This window comes from Mustela lutreola, chromosome 2 (assembly GCF_030435805.1).
Source record: "Mustela lutreola isolate mMusLut2 chromosome 2, mMusLut2.pri, whole genome shotgun sequence".
Taxonomy (NCBI): domain Eukaryota; kingdom Metazoa; phylum Chordata; class Mammalia; order Carnivora; family Mustelidae; genus Mustela; species Mustela lutreola.
In genome coordinates, this window is record NC_081291.1 from 166,987,556 (window position 1) to 167,003,823 (window position 16,268).

The following is a 16,268-nucleotide window of genomic DNA, read 5'->3' on the forward strand; positions in this document are numbered from 1 at the left end:
TTCTAATTGTAGGGGAAATGGAATTTGTTTTTTTGTTTGTTTTTACAGAATATTTCAAAGAAGATGGGGCCATCTGGACTGATCTTTGAGATCACAGTAGTCGGTACTATGGAAGCCTCCAGTTTCCACTCTAGGCAAATTTCAGGGTGAAGAGAAAGTGGGTGCCCTCATTTTTCCACCCATCCTTTAGGGCACTGGAGACCTTCTTCTAAATATTCTCTGTAAAGGCGGCACTGACGATACCAGGTGCCAAGACTGAGGATCCCTATTGGGAGGAATCCTTTTATACTGATCCTCCAATTCCCCAGGGGAAGTCTTTTCTCCTAACACTTCCGTTATTCTCTACCCGCCTTTCTCATTGGCTCCTCCCCCAGCAAGGAGAAAGGACTTCATTTTATTGGTGGATCTGAGGGAGGGGAGGAACTGGGCATGCCTGGCTCTGCTCCTTCCGTTCATCTTGAGCGTGCCCCCTCCAGAGGCTGAGCGGAAGGAGGCCTGCTCCTCTGTGCTATACCAGGTAGAGTTTCTTTCACTGGGAAGGCTCTTGAGTCGGGGAGGTCTGGTTATCCAGTGCTGCCAGTCAGGCTGCCAAATCCTGCAGTTCATAGTTAGGGAGTCCATTGTTGCCCCGTATCTTCGCTTAGTCTTTGGGTAGTACTAAAGGTGAGGCTTTGGTTCCTCCATTAGCCAGCCATCTTGTCCTTAGTTGTTATGTATCGGGTTGAACCTAATTCACCGTTAACTCTATCAGGTATCTGGCTGTCATTCCTTCGGTGTTTTCAGTTCTGCAGGATTGTGTGTGGTCAGCTTCGTGGCAGTATATAAATACCATTTATGCTAATTATAAACTTAATAACCTTGTATCAAATTCTTCTTTGCACTACTGGTGTAATAAGTCAATTACATAATGAGAAAATGAAGAGATTAAGTTAAACTTCCTTGATTTGTTAGTTATCCACATTGAAAATATGTTATCAACTGAAGTATAGAATGGTTTGTTTCTCTCCTGAGAAAACATGAAAGTTAGGAATATGAGGATTCAGTGAAGTGAAAGTTTGACAGAAATCATGTATACGTTCCTATTATATCCCAAGAGAATGAGTTCAACTCACATTAGGAATTGACTTCTATAACCAATGTGCTTTGTCACATAAAATTATCGAGTTTTTTCTAAGTGCCAGGCAATGTTTTAATGTTAGGGATACAGTAATCAACAAAACAAGCAAAAATCTGTACCCTTTTGGAGACTTTATTTCTTTTTTCCTTTCTCTTCTTTATTGAGGTATAATTTCCCAGTGAAATACTTTCTCATGGACAAGGCAGATGATGAACCATAAATAGGTCAAATACAGAGTATGTTAGAAGGCAATGAGTGTGATGGAGAACAAATAAATAGGAAAAGTTGAGTATGGAGAGTTGAGATCGCATATTAGAAATGCAGCTTTAAAATAGCACATCATTTTAGTAAGGACCTGGAGGCGAGTGAGGCAACAAACTATATTATCATCATCATCTAACATGCTATGCATGTTACTAAGGGAGTGAGTGAGAGAAGAGGCCAAAGATCTCAGCCTTTGGACGCTCCAACGGCAAGTATTGGAGATAAAGTGAAGGGAGCTGAAGAAGAAACAGCAAAGCAGTTTGCAGGAAATATGGAAACAGCCTTGAGAGGCCTATTACTATCTGAGCATAAACAAATAGAGGAAGGCTCAGGAAGACTTGACGAAGGTGTTAACTCCGCTTGACATTAGAGAATAAGCAGGATGTTGATGAGCAGAGTATTTTAGATAGTTAAACATGAACACCAAGGCAGTGACAGAGGCATGTGAAAAAAAACAAAAACAAAAACAGATTTGGAGATTGCTGAGTATTTATTTGAGTGTTCCTGGAAAGAGGGTTGGTTGGGATAGGAGCTGGATTAGGGGCAAGGTTTGCTGGGGGTGGAGAGCTGAAAGATGAAAATTGGAAGTCTTTAAAGACTTGGGTATGCCATGATTCCTAATCAGGTAAGTGAACTTTATAATGGAGACATCAAAGCCAAGATAAAGCCATTTTAGGGGGCGCCTGGGTGGCTCAGTGGGTTAAGCCGCTGCCTTCGGCTCAGGTCATGATCTCAGGGTCCTGGGATCGAGTCCCGCATCGGGCTCTCTGCTCAGCAGGGAGCCTGCTTCCTCCTCTCTCTCTCTCTGCCTGCCTCTCCGACTACTTGTGATTTCTCTCTGTCAAATAAATAAATAAAATCTTAAAAAAAAAAAGAGATAAAGCCATTTTAGTAATATTACTCTGATGACCTTGTAGTTTTGAATGGGGTAGGGCTGGAGGTAAGAAATTATCTTTGTGCATGACTATATCCAGATTTGTTGTGGTTTGGCATAGGCATTTGAACTTCTCATACTTTGACCTCTGGTAATTCCTCTCCTCAGTTTGTCATAATCCCATTCACCCTTTAAGTCCTAGTTTGAGTTCATGTGTTGTGTGTGGCTTTTAAAATAGTTTGTTGATTCCAATTCCTGCTGATCTCTCCTAAGATTTATTGCATTGAAAAGAAAACTTAAAAAAAAATTTTTCACTATGGCTGCACTTTTTTCTTTGTGGTTATTAAAGAATTGTAAAGCCAGAGGACATGTATTTTAATTCCTTTATGTTGTTTTCCAATGTACTGTCTGTGTGCTTGGTGCTCTATTTTATTATTGATTTATTCTCATGATGATATTTATGAAATCAGGTCACCATCACCTGCTCACTAGAACTCTTTCTTGAGCTCTATACCGCATACATAACACTGTTCAAGTCCTTTAAGTATCCTCAGCCTATGCTCATAGTTTTGTCTCTTGTCACTCTGTACCATCTCCATGTCTTAATTAGTGAGGTTCTGAAAAGATAGACCTTCAGCCAGATTTGTCATGATCCCATCACCCAAGCTGTCACCTCTTCCTTTGACTCTTAACTATCTGAGATATTTGGATCTTCTTCCTTTTTAAAAAACAATTTAATCGATATATAATAACCATATTATAAAATGTATCATTTTAAAGTGTGCAGTTCGGTGAGGTTGAGTATATTCAGAGTTGTGCAACCATATGATATCTATTCATGGAATACTTTTATTGCACTAATAGAAACCCTGTTTTGTTAGTTGTTGTGCACTACTTCCCCTTCTAGTTCCTGATGGTTATTAGTTTACTTTCTGTGTCTATGGTTTGGCTAATCTGGACATTTCATTTAAATGGAATAATACAATATGTGGTCTTTTCTGTGTGGCTTCCTTATCATAGCATCTTTTAAAGATTTATTCATGTTGCAGTATTTAGTAGTTCTTTTAATGGCTGAATAGTATTCCATTGTATGGATATACCAAATTTGTTTGTACAAATACCATGTGATAATTATCACATGATAAACATTTGAATTATTTCTACTTTTTGATGATTTTGAATAATGCTTTTTGTTGACATTTGTGTACAAGTTATTGCATGAACATATGTTATGATTTTTCTTGGATGTGTAACTGAGAGTGGAATTGCTGTGTCCTATGACAACTGTATCATTAACCTTTTGAGGAACAGCTCTCCAAAGTGGCTCTACCATTTTATAATTCTACCAGCAATGTATGAGGGTTTCAATTTTTCCATATTCTTTTTTTTTTAAGATTTTATTTATTTATTTGACAGAAAGAAACATAGCTAGAGAGGGAACACAAGCAGGGGTAGTGGGAGAGGGAGAAGCAGGCTTCCCACAGAGCAGGGAGCCTGATGTGGGACTAGATCCCAAGACCCCAGGATCATGACTTGAGCCAAAGGCAGACACTTAACAGCTGAGCTACCCAGATGCCTCGATTTTTCCATATTCTTGGTAACACTTGTTATCATCTTTTTTTTTTTTTTTGACTCATTTTAGTGGATACAAAGTGGTATTGTTGCAGGTTTGATTTGACATTCCCTGATGGTTACCATGATATTGAACATCTTGAGCATCTTCTCATGTGTTTATTGGCCATATATATATATATATATGTTTCTTCAAGGCATCAGTTCCTTTACCTATTTTTCAGTTGAGGTATTTGTATCTTCATTATTGAGTTAAGATTTTTTTGTATTTTGAATACAAATCCCTTATTAAATATAATAAATCTATAAATATTTCTATAATAATCTATAAATCTATAAATATTTCCTCTCATTTTTGGGTCCAGTTACCACTTTTTTGATGTTGTTAATTGAAACATAAGAGTTTTTAATTTTGATGAAGCTCAACTTATTTTTCCCTTGTTGTTTCTGTTTTTGTTGTCAGTATTTAAGAAACTCTTCCTTACCCAAGATCACAAAAATTTATCCCCATTTCCTTCCAAGAGTCTTACAGTTTCAGCTCTTACGTTTAAGTCTGTGCTCTATTTTGAGTTCATTTTTGTATATGGTGTGAGTTAGGGATCCAAATTGATTTCCTCAATGTAGATATCCAGCTGTCATAGCAACATTTTTTGAAAAGATTGTTCTTTGCACCCATTACAGTGTCTAGCATGCTTTTGTAAAAATCAATTGATCAAAAGTGTGTGGTTTTTTTTTTTTTAGATGCATGTCTTTAAGCCAGTATGACACAGTTTTGATCCCTATAGCTTAGTGAAATATGGGACCTCCAACTTTGTTTTTCTCTAAGATAATTTTGGCTGTTTCAGGTCCTTTGAATTTCTATATAAAAATATAAGATCAACCTGTCAATTTTTACAAAAAAAGCCAGGTAGGATTTGATTAGGGATTACATTGAATCTGTAGGTTGATTAGGGAAGTATTATTATCTCACTAATAATTGTCTTTCAATCCCTGAAAAATGAGATGTTTTTCCACCTTGGTAGATTTTTTAAAAAAAAATTTCTTTCAGTACTACTTTATAGTTTTCAGGTACATGTATTTAATTTCTTTTGTTATATATATTGTTATTTGTGTGTGTTCATGTGATGCTATTGTCATTGGAGTTGTTTTCTTAATTTTGTTTTTAAACTGTTCATTGCTAATGGGTAGAACTCAAGTGATCTTTTACTTTTAATCTTGTTTTCTCCAAGTTTGCTCAACTTGTTTTATTCTAATTTATTGTGGATTCTTTATGATAGTCTATATACAAGATCATATGAATATGATTTTCAAAACAAGGATAGTTTTGCTGCTTCTATCCAAGTCTGAGAGTCCTTTATTTGTTTTATTTGTCTGTTTGTCCTGAATAAAACTTTCAATGTTGAATATAACTTGTGAGAGCAGATATCTTTGTACTGTTCCTTACTTTAGGGGGATAACATTCAGCTTTTCACTACTAAATATGATGTTACCTATGGGTTTCCTGTAGGTGTCCTTCAAAAGGTTTAAGAGGTTTCATATATTCTGTTTTGTTTAGTGTTTTTTCTTAGGAAAGTGGTTGGGTTTTATCAAAAATTTTCCTCTGTTTATTGAGATAATCATGTGGTTTTGTTCTTCATTTTATTAATTAATCTCATGCCATTTGTATGTTAAACTGACTTTGCATTCCTGGAATAAATACTGCTTTGCCATGTGGTGTGATTTTTTTTTTTTTTAAATATTGCTGTATTCATTTGCTAGTATTTTATTGAAGATTTTTGCATCTGTATTCATCAACAATATTGGTCTGTAGTTTTCCTTAACTGACATCTTCATCTAGTTTTGACATTTATATATATTTATATGTATATATATACATATATATATATATTTGGGAGGAGCATGAAATCAGCATTTACTTGTTTACTTATTTATTATATTGTTTATTATATTCTGTTACCCAGCATATAGTACATCATAAGTTTTTGATATAGCATTCAGTGATTCATTAGTTGCGTATAACACCCAGTGCTCATTACAACCTTGATATCCTAGTTTTGATTTTATAAAATGAGTTATTTTGGGGGGAGAAGTTTTCTCATATTTTTTAAAAGCTTTGTAAGAATTGGCATTAATTTTTCTTTAATTGTTGGATAGAATTTATCACTGAAGTTATCTAACTAGGTGTGGGCTTTTTGGTTCCAGGTATACAGCACAAGAATTAGATATTTGTATACATTGTGACATGATCACAGTAAGACTAGTAACCATCTGTCTCCTTACAAAGTTTCACATTTTTTTTTCTTGTGATGAGAAATTTTAATATTAATTCTCTTAGCAACTTTAAAATACTTGAATCAATATTATTGCCTATAATCACCATGCTATACATTGTATTCCCATGACTTATTTATTTTATAATTGAACTTTTGTACCTCTTGACCCCCTTTACCAAATTTTGCTCACTCTTTAATTACCCTTCTCTCTGGTAACCACCAATCCGGTCTTTGTATCTATTAGTTCTGTTTTGTTTTGTTTGTTTATTTTGTTTTTTAGATTCCACTTATGAGTAAAATCATAGGTCTTAGCATGTATATAGTACTATTCAATGTCTTTGCTTGTTATATGTCTACTCAGAGTTTTGTTTCTCCTTGAATCAGTTTTTATGGGTTGTATCTTTCTAGGAATTTAATTTCTCTAAGTTATTTTTTGGTTGACAGACTATTTTCATGTAATTTTCTTCTAAGACTTTTATTTTTGACAAATATTCAGGTGATATGGATATTTCCTCACTGCAGAAATTTTGAATTATATCTTATAAAGATAAGCTCTGTGAATGGGATTCTTCCAGGGAGCTGACAAATAAATCTAATATATGAACAGTGTTCTGGGGTGAGGCTTTTTTGGCAACTCCAGACCCATTTTGTTCCCTCCAGGGGCTGTTATTCTGCTGGTTTTCGTAGGTTCTAAGACTACTCACTAGTTTAAAGACCTATCATGGGAGAGAAGAATAGGAATAACACAAATTCAAATGTCACAAAATTTACTGTTCTTGAGATTTGTCATTTTTCTTGAAGTAACATTGCTCAGATTGTTGAAAGCCTTTGGTTATTTACATAGTTACAAAAAAGTTGATATTTACAATTTTTGCCCATGTTCCCACTTTTTCAGAGGTGCTTTTGTGGAGGAGTAAATTTTCAGAGGTACTTACTCTCCCATTCTCCCATGCTAGAAGTGCTTCTCTTGGCTGTTCTTTTTAATCACCACTTTTGCACAGAGCCAGAAAGAAGTCCAAGCAAAGACTTAATCAGCTAAATGTATGTGAGCCATAGACACCAATAAGAGAAGACCAGCTTATATTGGTCTTCTGCACCAAAAACACTTTTCATGAGCACTGAAAATTGTTTACAAAAAATTAAAGTTTTCCACGTGTCAAGTTTTGTGCCATGGTGAACAAAATACAGTTTTGGATTTTTTTTTTTTTTTTTTTAAGTGGCCAAAGGATAAAGTAACTTTGGATAAGGAAGATGATACCAGGCTAACAGTTTAGAACTTGAAGACATAAGGAAGAAGTGGAAGATTCCAAACAGAAAGCTATAATAGGGTTTGATAAAGGGTGTGATGTCTATCATGATCATGATGTAATATAGCATTGTAGAAGCCAGAAGAATCAAAGTAGCACATTGCCATTTGATGTAATTGGTTTTATGCTAATCAGAGGTCTTTTGAGGTAATGTGAAGGGAATATATTTTTTCTATCTTGTTTTTCTAACCATAGATAAGGAAAAATTTTGAATTTAAAAGATGAAGATATGATGGTGAAATGCAAAACATTGGCTCTACTATTATCACCTGGAGTTAGTCAACCCATTTGAATTCAGATATGTCTCAGATATGTGACCTCCTCATTTTAACACTTTAATAAACCGATTCACAAACGTGAGAAAAGGTTGTTGTTTTTTCTTTTTTAAGGAAAAGATGAATTAAACCACTAATAAAAGAATCCTGGGGGTCCCTGGGTGGTTCAGTGGGTTAAGCCTCTACCTTCTGCTCAAGTCATGATCTCAGGGTCATGGAATTGAACCCCGCATCGTGCTCTCTGCTCAGTGGGGAGCCTGCATCCTCCTCTCTCTCTCTGCCTGCCTCTCTGCCTACTTGTGATCTCTGTCTGTCAAATAAATAAATAAAATCTTAAAAAAAAAAAAAAAGAATCCTGTCCAGAGAACAGTCCATTTCTGTGCTTTTCCAAAATGTGAAATACTGAATTAAAGACGTTACTTTCTTTCCTGTGGTATGACTCACCTATGGAATTTAAAATGTTTGCAAGCATTAATGGAGAGAACTATTTATTTTTAATTTTAATTTTGCTCCTGTTTCCATACTGCAAAGCAATTCTGGAGAGAATCACATAACCGTGTTGGCTGGTCTCCCTATTACTGGTTTTCTCTGAATGTAGTTATGTTTCATAGTTACTCAGTTGTTCCTTATTCACCCAAGTAGACTCAAGTTATCTCATTTCACCTTGCAAATCTTTTTTTGCCCTTTCGAACTTGTATACACATCCCTGATCGCTTAACTGTGAGCAGACATAATTAATTACTTCTTAATTAAGGAAATGGTACATATATATTATGAAATATCCCAACTTTGTTTTCTTTTAAGCTATCTTTGTGCTTTTATACATCATCTAAACTGTCTCTGCAGTTTTATTAACTTCTAATTTTTCCTATTTCAAAGGAAAATGTGTCCCTCCTCCTTTAGGGGTAGTCAGTTTCCTCTGTCTAGAATCTCATAACTGCCATCTTTTTTTGGACTTTGTTTAAACACTCTCTCTTACATTGTGTGTGTGTGTGTGTGTGTGTGTGTGTGTGTGTGTGTTTAACTACCTCCTTTTGCATTTATTTTCTCCTAGACCTATACATTTTATGAAATTTTCTAAAATATACTGATAAGATCTTAGCCAAAAGGCCGAGAAACGATGAAATTTTCTAAAATATAAACAAAGAAGTACAAACAAAGAACCACTAGCCCAGAAATGTTCTCTTCCACTGTTTCATTATTTTACTTTCTTGCATGGATTAGAAGTCATTTTTAAGATCATGTTATTTTCTGATTACAAAAGTAATTATGATAGTTTAGAAAACTTGGAAAACAAAGAGTTCAAAGGAAAAAAATAGAAAAAAGTTATTAAGTTTTTTTTAAAAAAGATTATATTTATTTATCTGACAGAGAGGGAGATCACAAGTAGGGAGAGAGGCAGGCAGAGGGAGCGGGGGAAGCAGGCTCCCTGCTGAGCAGAGAGCCCGATGCAGGGCTCGATCCCAGGACCCTGGGATCATGACCTGAGCCGAAGGCAGAGGCCCAACCCACTGAGCCAGCCAGGCACCCTTGTTATTAACATTTTAAACTATATTCTTGCATAATTTTTCTGGTACTGTAGTTTTTTTTTCTGTGATAAACATCATACTATTCATTTTATATATATGTCTCAGAGCATATTACAGATTGCAATGTATTGGAAACATTTTCCCACGTCAATATTTTTTTCCTTGTAATTTGATTTTAATGGCTACATAGCCTGGAGTTGTATAAATGTACCAAAAAACACTTGGCAAATTAATAAATTTTCTTATTGTTACTGAAATTATATTGTGTACTTTTTTATTTTTTGTCTCCCTTACTACTTATGGAAATAAGAAACTTGATTGTCTTATTTCCCACTGTTCAGTGTCTAGAGCAGTTTGGGTACACAGTGCTCACTGAATAGAGAGTTGTTTGTTATAGGTTAGTGTATCAATACATAATTAAATTATTTCCAACTTTAATATTATAAATGATAGTGCAAGAAAATTTTAATATTTTGGCACAGATTTTTAATGATTTATTTAGCATTAATTTTTATAAGGTGAATTTTTGAGTCAGATTATTCAGAATTTAATGTTTGTAATAAATTGTCTCATATTTTCTTAAATGATTGATTCAGAGTACTCTCCCATTAGCTGTGTGTGAATGTGTCTATGCTAGCAGTCTTTTCCAAAATTGTATTTTGTATTAAAAAAATTTCTTTCTGAATCAGTAGAAAGTTATCTTTATTTTTAATTGCATATCTTTGATTATATGTGAGTTTTAAGGATCTCATTTATGTAATTTCAGTTCTTTTGTATTTGTTAAGTTAAGCAGAATATGGCCTATCTTGATTCATGTTCTACATGCTTTTGAAGATTATGTATATTCTGCTGTTATTTGGTAATAAATTGCACAAATATAAATGGGGTAAAGTTGGTTGAGAGGTCTTCTATATTTTTATTGATTCTTTGCCTACTTGTTCTTTTAATTAGTGAAAGAGTGTTTTGAAATCTCCAACTATAACTGTGAATTCATTTATTTCTCCTTTTATTTGTATTAGTTCTTGCCTTATGTATTTTAAGCTGTGTTAAGTGCATAAACATTTTAAATTATTATATCTTTTTGCAGAATCAACCCCTTTATTATTAATGTTCTTCATCTCATGATATTCTTTGTTCTCATGTCTGCTTTGTCTGATGTTAATATAAGTACTCTGACTTTCTTTAATGTTTGCAAGTTATATCTTTTTCTGTCCTTTCACTTTTAGTCCATATATGGCTTTATATCTGAAGTGGGCATCTTGTAGATAGCATATACTTGTGTTGAATTCTTTTACCCAATATGACAATTGTCTTTTACATTGATGTTCTTGGACTTTTTACACTTAATGAAATTATTTAAATGGTTGGACTAAAATCTATCATTTTTTCAGTTGTTTCTATTTATTATTTTCTACTTATTTTTTCTATTTTCTGTTTTATTTTGGACTGAGAATTTTTTATAATTTCATTTTTAAACATTTGATTTATTATTTTTTCTTCTTCCTAAAATTTTTTAATGGTTTCCCCTGCATTTACAGTAATCACCTTTAAATAGTGAGAATCTGTATTATAGCACTTTATATGTAGTATAAGGGCCTTACAACAGTGTACTTCCAATCTCTCCCTCTAATTGTGTTATTGCTGTCATACATTTCACTTTTACATATGCTATAAACACAAAAATACAGTTGTATGCTTTAGGTAGTCAGTTATCATGTAGAACAATTTAAAAAAATGAAAAAATGAATTTTGTATTTTCATTCATTATTGAATTCCTAGTGCTCATTTGTTTCTGTACATCCAAATTTCTGATTGGTGTCATATACCTTCTCCCCAAAGAACTTGGTACGTGTAGGTCTCCTGGCCATGAATTCTCTGTGTGTTTATTTACCCGAAGAAAGTTTTATTTCTTCTTTATTTGACAGGAATTACACTGGGTATAAAATTGTGGCTTAAGAGTTTTTCCTTCAGCACATATAAGATGCCACTCACTTCTTTCTTTTTTGTATTGTTTCTGATGAGAAGTTGCTGCAATTAATTCTTAATTTTTTTACCACCTCTGGCGGTGTTTAATGTTTCCTCTTTTTGTCTTTGGTTTTCAACAGTTTCAATATATATCTAGTTATATCTAATGTTTTTATATTTATCTTCCTTTGTGATCACTGAACTTCTTGGATCTGTAGTTTGATGTCTGTCATCAATTTGGGAAGCTTCTCAACCATTATTTCTGTAAGTTTTTTCCCTGCTTTGTTTTCTCTGTCTTCTGGAATTTTGATTATACATATGGATTGTTTGATATTATGCTGTGGCTCTTGGGTGGACTGTTCACTTTTTTTCACCAATTTTTCTTTTTGTGTTTTATTTTGTTAATTTCATTTGACTTATCTTAAATTTCACTTATTCTGTTTCTGCTGAGTCAGGTCTGTTTTTGAGCCCACTGAAGCCATATTCATCCATGTTAACTTCTGGCATGTTCATTTGATTTTTTTGTTATGGGTTCAGTTTCTCCATTGAAATTATTATCTGAATTTGCATGTTGTCTACTTTTTTTTACTAGAGCTTTTTATATATTAATCATTGTTATTTTCTTATTTCTAATGTGTGTTTCCAACATCTATATCATATCTAAGATTGGTTATGTTTATTGCTTTATTTTTGACAATGTATTGTTTTTTATTCGCTTTTTTGGATGCTTTTAAGTTTTTCTTGGCATATGGACATCTTGTGTAGGATAGCAAAAACTATGGGGTGTCTGGGTGGCTTAGTCAGTTAAGTGTCTGCCTTCAGTTCAGATCATGATCTCAGGGTCCTGGGATAGAACCCTGCATGAGGCTTCCAGCAGTTTCTCCCTTTCCCTCTGCCTCTCCCCTTTGCCCTACTTGTGCACTCTCTCTCTCTCTCAAATAAATAAATAAAATCTTTAAAACAAAAAAGATAACAAAAACTGAGTTAAATAATTTTTTTGCCTTTTGTGCCTGAAAATGATGTAACAACCTCTTCTTCTTCTTCTTCTTTTTTTCTAATAGGCTTTTAGTATAGAGGGGGGTTAAGTCAGTTAAAGGAATTGAGCTCCATTTGCATTTTGTTGTTGCTGTGGTTTTCTCTGTAATAACAACTTCAAATCCTTTAGTATATTTTTATATTCAGGGTGGGGACTGGTTTGCCAGAAAGTTTTCCCAATGGCTGCTCCACCCTCTGTTTTAAACCTTGTCTTTGAGAGGGCCTCTCTCCATGATCTTGTTCCTTTCCCAAAAGTACTCTGCTGTTTCTTGTTGCTCAACTTTAGTTGCATCATGGCAAGGATGGTGGTCGTGGTGGTGGTGGTGGTGAGTATTTTCTGTTGTTCTGATTAAGATTTAGTTTAAACAGGCATTGTGTTCTGGGTCATGGGAGTCTCATGGGTCTTCTCATGATGTCTCTCACTCAGTAGGAAAGATCCTTTATTGGTCTGGGACCAGCACTTTTTTTCTGCCCCTCACGGAAGGGTAGAGAACTTTTTCCTATTCCAATCTTTTAGCAAGAATGGGTTTTCAACAATGCCCTAAAGGAAGGGAAAGAGGTTTCCCTCCCTCCCTTTTTCAATAGTTTTAAGCCCTTTGATTCTAGGAGAGATAGGAGAAAGGGATCCAAATGGGGTTTTGTGCTTTTCCAGCAGACTGTTTCCTTTCCAGTTCTGCATCTCAAGGGATGCTTTATTTTTACTCTCACCAGTGGTTTTGTAAGCATCTGGAAGATATGTAGAGACTGGAATTGCAACTGGGTGCAAGATCTTCCTATGTTTCTAGCCCCCAGAGGTTCTGTATTCTCTGGCTAGCCCATATTCATCCAGTAGCAATTCTTTAAATATTTCAGTATAATTCTTACTACATGTGTCTAGCAGCATCTACCTGAGGTTATCAAGTTCTTGCTTTCTGTCTGTCTTTGGAGGGCATTTCCTAAGGTTTCAGGTTAGTTTGTTGCTGCCCTGCAACATCAACAAAATGATGGGTTCAAGTATTAGAGATTTTCCAGCATTTTATTATTATTTGCCCAGTATGAGATTACATGGAACTTAAGTATTGAGCCACCACACCTTGAGTATAGAATCAAAAACAGATAGTAAAGCCATAAGGACTCAGGCAGGATACCCAGTCGATCCAGTTGTTCTGTTCATAGCACTTAGCTTTTGAGGTGCTTCCGAACTGAAAAGTCTTATGCCTTTTCCAATAGTGAGACACATCTATATCTAAGAAGTAGGAAGAATGATTCAGGACCTTTTTAGAGTAGCAACAGTGTAGTACAAGAGTTAGATTTACAATAATTCTTGTTTTCAAGTGCCTTTGATAGATGATTTTTTTAAAAGGAAGATGAAAACGTCTAAAAAGACAGCTGAGCTCAGAATAGCTCTGAGCAACGCTGGAAAACCTTCTGGCCAGCCCAGCTATCTCATATCACAACATCCATTTACCTCTAATCTTAAAGGATATTTGATCTGTTCAACATTGTTAACATGTAGTAAGTCTACTAACTTTCTGGTACATACATTTATGTCATCTGGTTACACAAGCATGGAGCCCTGTTGATCATGATGGTACAGTTATTATTTATTGTAAATTTAGCCATCTCATTATAGGTGAATGAAATTCAAATTGTCAGAGTATCAAGTATAATAAAAGCTTTTATCTGCTTTCCTGTCCTTCCTGCCAAATACACATGACAAACACATTTCACTTTAGGAAAAGACTTAAAAGTACTCTGAAGTGCAAACTATTCAAAGGTCTCCAGTTTCTACAGAAGGAACACACAACAGAAAGGCAATTGCAAATCAGGCTAATCTTCAAGGTAATAGGATACTCTTTAAATCTCTTAAACTATGTCTCTTTTGTATATAACACTACATAATTGTCAGAGAAGAGAAAGGAGAATCCCATGGTACCTTTGAAACTTGAGTGTTAAAATCATACTCATTTTATAATTCAGTCATTTTAAAATGTAGGTCCCCAAATCCTGATCTGTAACGTTTTCTTGATGGGATTGTATTGCCACGGAACACTGCCAATGACACTGCTTAAATAGTAGTCTTCTTTGTTCCAGCTGCCCTCTCACCCTTTTCTGTCACACCAAGGCTCTCCCTCTGTATCTTAAAAATTCTATACAAACTCATTTTTATACAGCTTTCACAGATAGATGGCCCCAGGGCCTGGTCTCTCAGCAACAGTATCACCCTCCTGTCTGATTCTTTACAAAGCTGAAACTAGCTGTGTGTTTTAGTATGTGTTTTTATATACTTACATATTTATATTTATCCTCTCTGACAGTAAGTGATATGCTTTTCAAATATGGAAAACATATCTACTCCCCTCACATCTCTCTATAGCATCTGGTATACTGCTCTTCTTTGTAGTGTGCCTTTGAATTAGGTATAAAATCAAGCTCTGACAGTAGAGACATTTTGAAAAATCTTACCAGCCAACTATAATTGCAAACTGACTGGGGTATATAATATGCAAAGGAAGGATGCTAATTTTTCTTGAGCACAGGGTTAGGGACAGACAACAATTTAATGTATATATTTCTCTTAAATTCATGTATCTATCTATGATGTGTGTGCATGTGTGTGTAATGTAATGTGTGTGTAATTATTCTATTTTTATAGAATAAAATAATAACAAGATCCCCCAGTGGTTTCTATGCACATTAAAGCTCAAGAAAAAAATTGGCCCAGAAATTAATAAATTTGCACAAGGTCATACAACTAATACTTTGAAGAGAGTATTTATTTATTAAAAGATTTTATTTATTTATTTTTAAAGAGAGCCAGCAAGCAAATGAGCATGAGTGGGGGAGGGCCAGAGGGAGAAAGACAGAAAGAACCTCAAGCAGACTCCCCACTGATCGTGGAACCCAATTCAGGGCTCTGTCTCATGACCCTGAGATCATGACCTGAGCTGTAACTAAGAATCGGATATACAACCGACTGAGCCCTGGTGCTCCTGAAGAGAGAATTTAAACACAAGTGTTTGCATATAAAGTTGATGATGTAGTCAGCCACTGACTCTCCATATAAATGCACCAGTAGTTATCTTGACATCAAATGGGACCCCCATGCAGTGACTAACTCATGGACTCCCCCAAGGTCAGACCTTGGTGTCCTTATTTAAGTACCAATTTTAGAAAGAGCCCATCAGGGGGTATGACAGATATGACAGAGATGACGGATATGACTGGTTCAGTCTTCCTGTATTCATGGTCTAAACCAGAGATCTGGGAACACCTGAGAAACTTTAAAAATCTTGAAGTCTGGGACTAGGACCCAGGCATCAGTTTTTAAAGCTCCCAGGTGATTCTAGTGTACAGCAAAGTTGGAAAACATGCTTCTAGGATCTTGTTTCTCAAAGTGCAGTACCAGGTTCTTATTAGAAATGCAGAATCTTGGGCCCCACCTCAAGTCTGCTCAATCAGAGTCTGCATTTTAACAAGATCCCCCAGTGGTTTCTATGCACATTAAAGCTCAAGAAGCACTGGGCTTGAAGTTTTCAACTCGAGCTGTGTATTAGAATCACCTGAGGAGCTATGAAAATATTATGGTAGTCTGACCTCTCTCACAGATATTATAGTCCATTTGGTGTAGGGTGGGGACTGGACATTGGTATGCTGTATGCTTCTCAGTGTGCCGTTATGATTATGTAGTAGAAGGAAAAGCTAAGCACTGAATAACTTTATGTTAAAGAGAATCTAGAGGTTACTAGGTAACCTGGAAGATAGAGATGAGGGACACTAAAAAAAAAGGGAAGTTGAAGGATGCTTATAGTGGGTGATACAACAATGTGTTGGGAAGTGGGGTTCAGAGAGAAATTTTCATGGTGGTGGGGAAGCAAGAGTAGAGATTGGTTGAAGGACTTTAAAAACAGATGTGTAATACTCAATTTTAGGTTGTTGGTTTTGTTACAAAAAAGAAGAGGAGGTGACTATGAGAATATCTGACTCTAGTAATTCACACAATACTTGTGACATGTGTAAAAACCTCAGGAGATTATGAAGGAGGATGGAGGTTTGAGCTATTTAAAATATAAACTAC

At 35.1% G+C, this 16,268-nt stretch overlaps 1 protein-coding gene across 1 annotated transcript in view; it reads left to right on the forward strand.

Moving 5' to 3' along the window:
- Positions 1 to 423: 423 nt before the first annotated feature.
- The window catches only part of LOC131825915 (uncharacterized), a 61,741-nt gene continuing 45,896 nt past the window's right edge, over positions 424 to 16,268 (forward strand). Inside the window, exon 1 of the mRNA XM_059165246.1 lies at positions 424 to 517. The gene's annotated coding sequence lies outside the window, so the exon portion shown is untranslated. The remainder of the gene's footprint in view (positions 518 to 16,268) is intronic.